Raw genomic sequence first — 13,852 nt, 5'->3', positions numbered from 1 at the left:
AAGCAAATAAGAATATAGAATATGGGAATTTTTTGATGAATAGGTAGAATGATATAAGTCTGTGATATCATCAAAAAAACATCAGGAGGACAAGAAAAGCTGTCTAATTTAGAGTTAGCTGTAGGTGAATAAATAAGGAAAAAATGTAAATACATTCATCTACGCAGCTGATAATTTTCAAGCCTCATTAAAATCACTTATATCCTGTGAGGGAAATATCCCATCTGTGCTGCTGTGTTTCGTTGTCTAAGATTCGTGTGCTCCAGGAATGGAGTCAAAGAGAAGCTTCTGTTGCTGCAGAGAGCTGGCTCCGCTGCTGGTGAAACACATATCCCTTGCTCCATCTATTGGGGTGTGCGTGTGAAAATATATGCACAATTCTATAACTCGTTTCACTGTAAATAAATTCATTTACACATTTCCAAGCTATCTCTCATTTCATTTGTTTCTCACATTATTTTTCTCACAGTGGTGTAAAATGTAATAAGATAATGAAATAAACAAAGGTTTCAAATGACACCGGTATTGGAATTAGAGACGGAAACATGATGTGTAGTACCAGTGACAAAGGCTAGAATAGAGGGGAAAAGCCAAGGTCAGTTATAAGGAATCCAAATGAAATTACTAAGAAGGCTCAAAGGATAGGCAGAGGAAGAAGCAGGATAGAGGAGTGGGGCCAGGGGGGTGGGGGTGAGGGCCAGAAAGTGTTAGCCTAACCTAATTAACTTTAGGAAAATGAATTTTTTAGGCTTGAGACTGATTTTAAAAGTTCTGGAATGCATTTGTATTCTTGGTAGTTCACCTTTTTTTACATGTTTAAGTATATGCATCCCATGTAGACACACATCTGTTAATATACAAAATCTCGACACTAGAGTTCTTTCAGTACATTTATATTAACAGTAAAATGTAATTGCCCATATTGATTTAATCTTAAATGTTTATAAAACAACACTAAGCATTATAGAGATACATTAGAATAAGATACTGAATTATATAAATTCAATTATTATGTGATTCAAAATCCAGTTTGTATATTCTTAAATCAATCAAAAATATCTTGAACACCTTTAAAATGTCAAAATGTATTTGGAACTTAAATAAAGCCTGAACATGTAATGTTTAGAGCTAAGGTAAAGGGGAAAAAAAAAAGACAGTAGGGTGATAGGTAGATTATTTGTTTTGAAGAAAGAATTGAAAGAGATGCATAAGTAATTGATTATAGGAATGGAAGAAAATGAGATAACAACCATTTATGTAAAATTAAGGCTATTTCACTGAAGATTCTTGTCATTAGCACAATCCAAAAAGGTGTGATACATGGTGACATGAAGATAATGAGTCTGGATTTCAGAATGATGACTGTTGAATGAATGCATAAAATGCCCAGAAGTCCTGACAAAAATATAAGGCTTCCAGGTAAATACATATTTGGAAATTATTTGGTCCATAAATGTTGATTTCATCATTCTTTCTCACTTTGCTTTTGTGTATCAATGCTAGATGACAGAAGAGAAATAACAGGCAAAACAGGTATAATTAAATTAAAGCCATTAAAATCTAAAATGGTATGTCAGGATTTTCTGTGAATTTATTTTACAATATTCTCTCTAGCTTTAATTTCCATGGATTAAAAACATTGACTGGGCTATCTGTATACAGGTTTTCATTTCCTCTTGTTTACTCTAATGAGTCGCAAGGGCATCCTGGGTTATTAGTTTTCCCAGCTATTAGAGACTTGATTACTTCCTTTTCCATTTATTTTATTTTCCTCCTTAGTCCTGCTAGAATACGGCTTTCTAAATAATCTTCCATTTGCATGGTGCCTCTTCCCTCTGGATTTGATTATTTTTAGGCTGGTCAGAAATATGTCTGGCAAATATGTGTTACCTCAATTTTTATTTATTATTTATTTTTTGGCTTTGAATTTTCTGTTTTGTCATAGGTATGTGTCAAATACAGGATCTCAGAAATTTGGCCTCATGGTAATTACTTTATGGGTATATTGTTAATGCTCCTATTTAGAAAGTTTGAAAAAAAATACAATACTCTATAATGTCTTCATCACAAACACTATTCAAATCTACCTATTTCTATCTCCCATATCTACAAACTGATTTTAAGGAGTTTTGTTAGTTTTCGACTATTCTTTACTTGCTAAAGGTATCTGTATATGTGTCATATCCATACCAATTTCAAATATTTAAAACAAAGACATGAATTTTAATATTCAGTATAAAGAGTCCACAAAGACAGAACACTAGAATTAGAAACAAAATATCTAGGAGCTCTGATTATTCTGAGTTTACTTCTTTGGATTGTTTTTAGGATAATTGAGTTATAGAATTTTAAAATCCTTTGCAATCTCATGCTGTATGTATGTCACATACTATTTCATAAGAAATTTAATGCATTACCCTAAAAAAATATGTGTTTTGTTGTAGCAAAATTAATGTAGTTTTTATTTAGTCTCTAATTTAATTTTAAATACATATGAGATCTTCAGGCAAGCACTTATGAATTATATCTGTAAGCATTCTGATAGACAGAAACAAAAATGAGGAACAGAACAAAAGTATTTGGAAAAAAGGTATCTTTTTTTTTTTCTTAAACGGAATTGGCATAAAGAACTTAAATACGTTGAAAAAAAGAAGTTTAATAAGCTCCAGGTATTTTGAGATTTTTCTTTGATTTGTTTTTCTCTTGGAAGACAGGGCATTTCTTTCATTCTAAAACTATAAGTCAAAAGTCCTTGGATTTCTAGAGTTATTTTTATCGAACCTAAATGGTGTAGTAATAATTAACAGACAGTATAGCCTCTAGGATCACTCTTTACATAAAAACAACACAAACATATATACAGGGACTCATTTTCAAATACCCAGGCATTATTTGCTATTTATTTTACACTCACAGATTTCTTTGAGGGGAATAGCTTGTTGTTTGTATGGCATAATTTCAGATATTGTATAAAATAATGTATATATACTGTCACATAAATAATGCTAATGCAATAACCTTAAATGGCATTGCTTAAATTAACAGTCTATAAATGAGTCTGTGAATAAGGATATATATATAGTATTTGCAAAGAGATGGTGAACAAGATTATTTCCTTGAACTCTAGTATACCACTTATTTTTTTTATGAAATATAACCATAATTTTACTGAAGGCAGGATGTGTAGTAACTGTTGGGAATTTTTTTTTCTTTTTTTTGGTGTATATAGACCCTGTCTATATTCCTATTATAGGATTCTTCACAGACAAAACACACTTCAAGGTCAGGACTATGATGTATTTATCTTTGTGCTAGCAGCAAGCAGAATGTCTTGCACACTGCAAACATTTATTCCATTTATGTCCATGGAATGGAAACTTTTAGTTATTTGTATTTTTTAAAAAATTACAAGACGGAAGATGGCTCTTTACTTTTGTGGCTACAGAATCCAGAGGAAGCTTTAGTTTAATGAAGTCAACCATCGACTGTGTTAATAACTTAGGAACTTAACAATCAATTACTTTTTCTCTGCTGGGTTTTCACAGTTGAATCAGAGCAGCACATGAAGTGCTTTGGATCTGACTTCACTTGTAATCTGTGAACTTCCAAAAGGAGGTGAAAAGAGGACAAATGACATCACCAATGGGAAAATGTGTGGGACAACAGATTGGAATAAGATGTGCCAGCAATAATGAACATTAACACCCAAAGATACCAGCTGAGGGCTCCTCCTGATGGCTTTAATCAGCAATCATTAACCACAGGAAAATTCCCAAGGCACAATGAATTGTGTTAACTGTTTTCTTGGAGGAACTGTAAACAATCAACTCACCTGCTTTTCAAAATTAGGATTAGGAAACTATATTATAGTTTATTTGTATATTCAACAAAGTTAAAAGAGGTTTTTTTTAAGGAGAAAAGAAGAGATACAGTCAGCTGTAGAAAAAGAAAAAAACATATGCATATAAAGAAGAGGTACACAATAGGTAAAAAAAAAAAATGAGAGAGCTGGATGTTGCAAGAATTTAAGCAAAATCAACAGACAGAAGTAGAAAATGCTGGCTTAACATGGATTTCAAAAATTTTTTAAAAAGAGAAAAAGAGTAAAAGAGAAAAGGAAGTACAGAAAGAGGAGGAAGGGAGGGAATGACAGACTGAAGAGAAATAAAGGAGGCAGAGTTTGGGTGGGGGATGATGGATGAGAAGGTAAAGAGAAAGAGAAAAGGAGACCTCTCCAACACTTTCACAGAAGCAAGTGTAATGGCATGGGAACTGCCAAGCAGAGCAGACAGCAGAGAACAGCCAAAAAGGCTGCACTAGTGCATGTCAGCTGCCTGCCAGTCTGCATGAATCAGACTTCTGTCTTAACACAACTTCACCTCTGAGCTCCAAGCCTATATATTTAACTGCCTAGTTGCCAGTCTCTTGGATTCCTTGTAGGTACCTTAAAAGTAGAACGTCCAAACCTGTCCTACCTACCAGTGTCCTCATCTGGGGGATTGACATCAGCATCACCCATGCTGGCCAAACATCCTTCTTTCCACATTCTATATTTTAAAGGTTTTATTTATTTATACATTTGTCAGAGAGAGAGAGAGCACACAAGCAGGGGGAGTAGCAGCAGGCTCCCTGGCTAGGCAGGGATCCTGGCATGGGGCTCGATCCCAGGACCCTGGGATCATGACCTGAGCCAAAGGCAGACGCTTAACCAACTGAGCCACCTAGGCGCCTCCACATTCTATATTTTAATAATTCATATGGTGTGTAGATAAAATAAGAGAGATATATAAAAGTATATTTAAATATAAATATAAGCAAGAAATAGAAATATAAAATAAAAATTTTGGGGGCGCCTGGGTGGCTCAGTTGGTTAAGCAACTGCCTTCGGCTCAGGTCATGATCCTGGAGTCCCGGGATCGAGTCCCGCATCGGGCTCCCTGCTCGGCAGGGAGTCTGCTTCTCCCTCTGACCCTCCTCCCTCTCATGCTCTCTGTCTCTCATTCTCTCTGTCTCAAATAAATAAATAAAATCTTTAAAAAAAATAAATAAAATAAAATAAAAATTTTGTTTAACTTATTTAACAGAAATACATAATATGTGTATATATGTATTATATATGTATATTTGTGTATACACACACACACACACACACGCAAGATGATCCAGTGTTAATGCAAGTAGAGGCAAGAGAGGATTTGTTCTGGAATATTAGAACAAGATAAAACTAGAAATGTTTCCTCCCTTTTTTATTTTTATCACTTTGTTATTTTCAACTGAGTGCATTTCTTAGCCGTGAGCAGTTCAAGTGGCAGAAGTGAAAGCTTTCTAGGCTTGATGCATCAGAGGAAAGATAATTTGAGGCCAGTAAAGCAGCTATAAATTGGGGCAGAATCTATGGATTTAAGAAAATCACAGAGCAAGCCATATTGCTGAAAAAAAATCCTTGACTGAAAGCCAAATTATGTATAAATAATGGAGAGCCCCTGGGTCCTGGTTAAAAGGCAGCAGTAGAAAATAACAGTAGTAAGGAAGAGGTATCAGCTGCTGCATACCAAGAGGGAGACAACATTTTTAGTGTGAGTCCATGCAAGTTTACTGTCTGCTGCTGCAACAACAAAATATCCTTAAAAGAATACAGCAGAATATGGAACAACTGCAATCTAATCTCAGCACTGCCTATTTCCCAACCAACTAAACATGCAAAGAAAAAAAAAAAAATGATGACCTAGTCAATAAAATAAATCTAAGTGGGCATAGACAGTGAATTAAGCAAAAGTCTTAAAACATCTATTTTTTATACACACACACACATATATACACATATATATAAAACTTTAATCAAAAGCGTATCGAATGAATGACTAGAACCCTATCTTACAAATTACTCAAAAATCAACTTAAGTGGATTACACACACACTTTGACCAGAAGACCTAAACCATAAAACTCCCAGAAGAAAACATATGCATAAGTTCCTTAACATCAGTCTTGCAGTGATTTTTTGGATTTGACACCAGAAGTAAAGGCAGCAAAAACAAAAATAAAAAGTGAGACTGTATCGAACTAAAGAACTTCTGTTCAGCAAAGGAAATTATAAACAAAATGGAAAGGTAACCTATGAAATGGGAGAAAATATTTGCAAATCATATTTTTGATAAGGAGTTAATAACCAAAATATATAAAAAAATACAATTCAGTAGAAAAAATCTGGTTAAAGAATGGGCAGAGTAGTCATTTTTCCAAAGACATAGAGATGGCCAATAGAGACAAGAAAAGGTGCTCAGCATCACTAATCATCAGGGAAGTATAAATCACCACAGTGAGATATTACCTCACACTTTATAGAATGACTGTCATCTAAAAGACAAGAGGTAACAAGTGTTGGCAAAGATGTGGAGTAAACGGAGCAGTTGTGCACTGTTGGTGGGGATGCAAATTGGTGCAGCCACTACAGAAAACAATTATATCCAGTAATCTCACTTCTGGGTAAATAGCCAATGGAAATGTAAGCAGGATATCAAAGAGATATCTACATGGCCATGTTCACTGAAGCATTATTGACAATAGCCAAGATATGGAAATCATCTAAGTGCCCTTCAATGAATGAATGGATAAAGAAGATCTGATGTATGTGTGTGTGTGTGTGAGTATACGTGTGTGTATATATATATATATATATATATATATATATATATATAAATAAATACATATATACACATATGTATTTCTGTATATATATAATACATATATACACATATTCTGTATTTCTGTGTATATATATATATATATATATATATATATATATATATATAAATCAGACACATAAAGGAGGAAATCTTGCATTTTGCAACAACTTAGATGGACCTTAAGAGCATTATGCTAAATGCAATAAGCCAGACAGAGAACGACAAATACCACATGATATCATTTACATGTGAAATCTATATAAAAAAATAAAAGTCATAGAAACTAGAAAAGTGGTTGCTAGGGCTTGGGGAGTAGGGAAAATAGGAGGGGGAATTGGTAAATGTGTACAAACTTTGAATTATTAGATGAATAAGGTCTGAGGATCTAATGTAAATCACACATAGTAACCATAGTTGTTAACGCTGTGTTACGTAATTGAAATTTGCTAAATGTTCTCACACACACACACACACAAGTAAGTGAGAGGTGTTAATTAACTAGATGGTGGGACTCCTTTCAACAACGCATACAGGTATTTTAAAAATATGTATAACATATACGTTAAATACTTAACAATTCTGTCAACTTTACCTCAAAGCTAAAAAATTAATAGACTGAATTTCCTCAATACATCTAGAATTTGCTTTAGAAACTCAAATTTCATTCTCCACTATACTGGAACAAGCCAACACATTCCCTTAGTACAAAACTCTTCCTGTTTTCCTGGAAAAACAAAATCACATACCATTGCCTTGCTTACGCAGTTGTATTTCTCTGATACTCGTGCTCAGGTGTAATTTTAATTACTAATACTAAATATAATTTTTGCCAAATAAACGACCTTCTATTCTGTATAGAGGTAGGTAATTGATAATTGCCTATCATACAAGCACTTTAGCAAACAGACCAACAAAGTTCAGTCCCCATAGCCACACATATTAATTTTGTACATTCTTAAAGTGGCAAGAGTCAGCACATTTAATGATGTAATTTAAAATTATAGCCATTCTATAATATACTAAAGAATCTAAAGTAATATATTAAATTTGTACTTGGGTTTCAGTATTGAAACCCAGTACTGTATTATTTAAAAATTCAGTATTATTTAAAAATTATCCAAGTATTTGAAGATTGCCAAGTAACTAAGTTTATTTAAAAGTAGTTTAAGATTTTTCAGTTAACTAAGGATCTTGGAAATTATGTTTAAGCTGAAATTCTACAGAACATAATTACTGTTTGTATCAAAAAACTTGTCAGAATTATAATTTATTTTAGTTGAACATAATTTACATTTCATAATCTTAATCATTTTGAGGGAGTAGTGTCAGCTTATAAAAAAAGCTAGTGAGCATGAATGATAAATTATGCAAAAATTTTAAAGTAGCTATTATTTATATGAAAATTTAAAGAAAAATATGCTATCAATGAATGAACAGTTAATGAATTTCAAAACATTAATGGAAACACAAAGCTTTAACTGTAGGACTAGAAAGTATGGTAACTAAAATTAAATTATTAGATAGACTCCACTGATCAAAGAACAGAATAATCACTGAATTTGAAGCTAGATCAGTGTAAATTAAATAATCTAAACAGAGAAAAAAATGAAGTAATTGAACATGGTCTCAGACACCAGTGGAATGATATCAAGTAAACCAAGATATTTGTTGGTAGAAATCCTGGAAGTCAAGGAGAAAGCATAGGGACATAGACATCCTATTTAACACAGTGGCTAACAACTTCCCAAATTTACTGGGAAACACTAACTTATAGACAAATAAGCTCAATGAACACTAAACAAAATAGAGACTATCACTCCTAGTCACATCTTGAAAGCACTCAGAAAAAAAAAAGGACATGTTATATTTGGTGAAATAATGATGACATTAATGGTTAACTTTATATCAGAAATTATAGAAACTATAAAACATTAAAATAACATACTCAAAGTGCTAAATTTAAAAAAATCAGCCAAAAATTCTGAATCCTTCAATAGTCTTTCAAAAATGTGGAAGTTGGGCGCCTGGGTGGCTCAGTTGGTTAAGCAACTGCCTTCGGCTCAGGTCATGATCCCGGAGTCCTGGGATCGAGTCCCACATCGGGCTCCTGGCTCAGCGGGGAGCCTGCTTCTCCCTCTGACCCTCTCCCTTCTCATGCTGTTTCTCTCTCCCTCCCTCTCTAATAAATAAATAAAATCTTTAAAAAAAATGTGAAAGTGAGAACAATAGTTTCAGAATGAGTAAAAATTGAGAATTTGCCAAGAGTAAACATGCACTAAAAGATATGGTAAAGGGATTTCAGCTGAAAGTGAATGATACCAGATGAAAACTTTTATCTATAGAAGATGCAAAAGGGAATATATAATCCATTAAAATGAATTTCTAGAGGAGGGAAACTAAGCTCTAGTGATATAAAATGATTTAGTGTTTGTGTGGTACCAGAGAAAAGGGGAAGAAAGAATTATCAGAAGACTGAGGACATTCTTAGACATTGATTGTGATGGTTGTTTCATGGTTGTATACATCTTTCAAAACTCATTGCATTGCTCACTGTATACGGATGCAGCTTATTGTATGTAAATTATGCTTCACTAAGATTGCTAAACACTGTATTAAGAGAAATAGTCTCTATAGTAGCCTATTGCCAGTTAATATATTTCTGGGAACATCTATTGAGATATTGTTCATTTATAAATTAGACATTTAGTTTGATATACTACACTCATTATTTATTATTTGATGAAGTTGAAAAATATGAAATCCTTTTGTTTAAAACTATTATTCAAAAATCCTCACCAGTTAGACCAACCTGTTTTCAATAAAGTTGAAGTCTTGCTTAAATAAAAAGAGATTTGTGCTTAAGAAAATTACCTATTAGACTGTTTCCTTTGCTGTGCAGAAGCTTTTTATCTTGATGAAGTCCCAAAAGTTCATTTTTGCTTTTGTTTCACTAACCTTTGGAGACGTATCTTGAAAGAAGTTGCTGTGGCCGATGTCAAAGAGGTTACTGCCTATGTTCTCCTCCAGGATTTGGATGGATTCCTGTCTCACATTGAGGTGTTTCATCCATTTTGAGTTTATCTTTGCGTATGGTGTTAGAGAACGATCAAGTTTCATTCTTCTGTATATAGCTGTCCAATTTTCCCAGCACCATTTATTGAAGAGATTGTCTTTTTAAATTGCATATTTTTTTCTGCTTTGTCGAAGTTTATTTGACCATGGAGTTGAGGGTCCATATCTGGGCTCTCTATTCTGTTCCATTGGTCTATATGTCTGTTTTTGTGCCAGTACCATGCTGTCTTGGTGATCACTGCTTTGTAATATAGCTTGAAATCAGGCAACGTGATGCCCCCAACTTTGTTTTTCTTTTTCAACATTTCCTTGGCGATTTGGGGTCCTTTCTGATTCCAAACAAATTTTACGATTGTTTGTTCCAGCACTTTGAAAAATGTCATTGGAATTTTTATCAGGATGGCATTGAAGGTATAGATTGCTCTGGGTAGCATAGACATTTTATTCTTCCGATCCATGAGCATGGAATGTTTTTCCATCTTTTTGTGTCTTCTTCAATTTCTTTCATGAGTGTTCTGTAGTTCCTAGAGTATAGATCCTTTACCTTTTTGGTTAGGTTTATTCTGAGGTATCTTATGGTTTTGGTTATCTTATGGTTTTTGGAAACAGTCAACAAAACAAAGAGGCAACCCACAGAACGGGAGAAGATACTTGCAAATGACACTACAGATAAAGGGCTGGTATCCAAGATCTATAAAGAACACAAACTCAACACCCAAAAAACAAATAATCAAGTCAAAAAATGGGCAGAAGACATGAACACTTCTCCAAAGAAGACATACAAATGACTAACAGACACATGAAAAAATGTTCATCATCATTAGCCATCAGCGAAATTCAAATCAAAACCACGTTGAGATACCACCTTACACCAGTTAGAATGGCAAAAATTGACAAGGCAAGAAACAACAAATGTTGGAGAGGTTGTGGAGAAAGGGGAACCCTCTTACACTGTTGGTGGGAATGCAAGTTGGTACAGCCACTTTGGAAAACAGTGTCGAGGTGCCTCAAAAAACTAAAAATAGAGCTACCCTATGACCCAGCAATTGCACTACTGGGTATTTACCCCAAAAACACAGATGTAGTGAAAAGAAGGGCCATATTCACCCCAATGTTCCTAACAGCAATGTCCACAATAGCCAAACTGTGGAAAGAGCCAAGATGTCCATTGACAGATGAATGGATAAAGAAGATGTGGTCCTTATATACAACGGAATATTACTCAGCCACCAGAAAGGATGAATACTCAACTTTTACATCAACATGGATGGGACTGGAGGAGATTATGCTAAGTGAAATAAGTCAAGCAGAGAAAGTCAGTTTTCATATGGTTTCACTTATTTGTGGAACATAAGGAATAGCATGGAAGACATTAAGAGAAGGAAGGGAAAAATGAAGGGGGGGAAATCAGAGGGGGAGACGAACCATGAGAGACTATGGACTCTGAGAAACAAACTGAGGGTTTTAAAGGGGGTGGGGTGGGGGGATGGGTTAGCCTGGTGATGGGTATTAAGGAGGGCATGTATTGCATGGAGCACTGGGTGTTACATGAAAACAATGAATGAAAACTAATGATGTATGGTGACTAACATAACATAATAAAATAAAATTAAAAAAAGAAAATTACATATTAGAAAGACAAAAAAGAAAGCAAATGCTCTAATTTTACAAATATGAATATATGCTATATATATGTTAGATTATAGACAAATAGATAAAATGATATATGCCTTAGAAAGTCAGTGGTCTTTGCCTCTTATGATACAGGCAAATACTAAGAAAATTTATTGAATAATGTTTTATAAGACTTAATACTTACTTTGATGGTGTGATGCAACACACTGACCCTTGGGTAAATGAAGGGCAGAATACTTTGTTACTTACAGTTAGAAAGGAGAGAAGCCTGTTAGCAGAGACACAGGAGGGTTTGCACTTGGAGACAGGATAACAAGTTGGAGCTGTTGGGGGTGCGCAGCCTGTGTATGGCAAGCAGGGTGGGGTTAACAAGATTGTGTTCCCTGTGAATTGGCTAATTTCACTGGTTCAGGGACACAGAGGTTGTCCTGGGGGTCTGGTTCCTGGCCCTGGGGCAATTAGGGTGGTACATAGTAGCCCAGAATATGAGAGCCCTACGAGGGTTTGGAGCATGAACTTAATCAGTTACTCAAAAGGGGGAACTGACTACCAGCCCCTAGTCAGGGTATAAAAAACCTGGGTCAAGGTAACTTTAAAAGAAACTCTATTACAAATAATTACACATCAAGAAAAAGAGTCTGCGTTTTGAGAGTGATGTATAGCAAGCAGAAAATTTTAATAATGTGAACCAGTATAAACAAAATTTAAAGTTATAGTTATTAAAGAAAAAATTTTCTGCAAACAAGCTACTATCCAATGTAAGATTCATAGAGCTGAAACATCATTTAATATTCATGAATTACATGCACCTTTAAAAAAATATTTATAGCATTGTTTTCAGAGAGTACAGCAAATAGTACTTAAAACATTTTGCAAGTGATTTTCATAACCATTTAGTAGTATTCTGAAATACAAACCCAGCAGATTGCCTGCATCACATCTGGCTAAGCTATTCAGTTCAAACTGGCCCAATACAGATCATATCAGAGTCCACTGCATTTATCTCTGATTTAGAGATGCTTACTATTCAAAAGTGAGGCTTGACTATTTCATTAGATCTTTTATCTCGAGTTCATATTTTGAAAAAAATGTCAGTCACCATTTCAGTCAAGTCTCAGAAAACCAGCACCTTCTATTTAAAAAAAAAGCATATAACTCCAGAACATGTATTTCCAATTTTTAAAAGCAATCTAATGTCCCTAACTCTAATTTCCTGTCATTATAATACCTTAATAGATAAAATGTGTACTCTGGCCCTTGCACAAAATCTCCGTCTCCCTCAATACATTGTATTTTGCTCTTTATTTCAAAAGTTTCTAACATAATGAACATTTTTATTTTTTTTATTTTTATTTTTTTAAGATTTTATTTATTTACTTGAGAGGGAGAATGAGAGAGAGAGAGCACATGAGAGGGGGGAGGGTCAGAGGGAGAAGCAGACTCCCTGCTGAGCAGGGAGTCCAATGTGGGACTCGATCCTGGGACTCCAGGATCATGACCTGAGCCGAAGGCAGTCGCTTAACCAACTGAGCCACCCAGGCACCCTATAATGAACATTTAAAAAAAAAATTATTTCAACCCCTGAAATCTTACAATGCACTAACCTAAGAAATTAGAAAAAAATATTATACTAATTCATTATAAATTAAAGCTTTTGGGTAAATCAAAAACTTTAGTTGTAATTAATTAAAACGTCCTCCAAAATAGTGATCTTCAAAAATGTTTATTTGCTTTCAAATAATTTTGAACAATGATGCACCATAGTAAGTTTAAATGGTACAAAGGATGTAATATTATATATATATGCATATGTATGTAAATATATATATATATTTCTGCTTGAAATCATATATATATAGTATATAGTATATAATGACATTTATTTATTTTTTTAAAACTCATATATTTGAGAGAGAGCACGATCTGGAGGGGCTGAGGTAAAGGGAGAGAGAATCTCAAGCAGAGATCCTTCTGAGTACAGAGTGGGATTTGGGGTTCAATCCCAGGACTCTGAGATTATGACCTGAGCCAAAACAAAGAGTAGGACACTCAACCAACTGCACCACCCAGGCGCCCCTGTATATAATGACATTTAAAAATTAATCTGGTATTATTCAATGGAATATAAATCATACATGGATTTAAAGCCTGACAGTATTTATTTAAAACATACATTTAAGGGGCGCCTGGATGGCTCAGTTGGTTACACGTCTGCCTTCCACTCAGGTCATGATCCTGGGGTCCTAGGATTGAGCTCAGTGTCGGGCTCCCTGCTCAGCGGGGATTCTGCTTCTTCCTCTCCCTTTGCCCTGCTCCTGCTGTCTCTCTCTCTTAGTCTTTCTCAAGTAAATAAAATCTTTAAGAAGGAAGGATGGAAGGAAGGAAGGAAGGAAGAAAAAGGAAGGGAAGGAAGGAAGGAAGGAAGGAAGGAAGGAAGGAAGGAAGGAAGGAAGGAAGGAA

This window comes from Neomonachus schauinslandi, chromosome 6, assembly GCF_002201575.2.
Source record: "Neomonachus schauinslandi chromosome 6, ASM220157v2, whole genome shotgun sequence".
Lineage (NCBI taxonomy): Eukaryota > Metazoa > Chordata > Mammalia > Carnivora > Phocidae > Neomonachus > Neomonachus schauinslandi.
The sequence above is the reverse complement of the archived record's forward strand: the minus strand, read 5'-3'. Positions refer to the sequence as shown.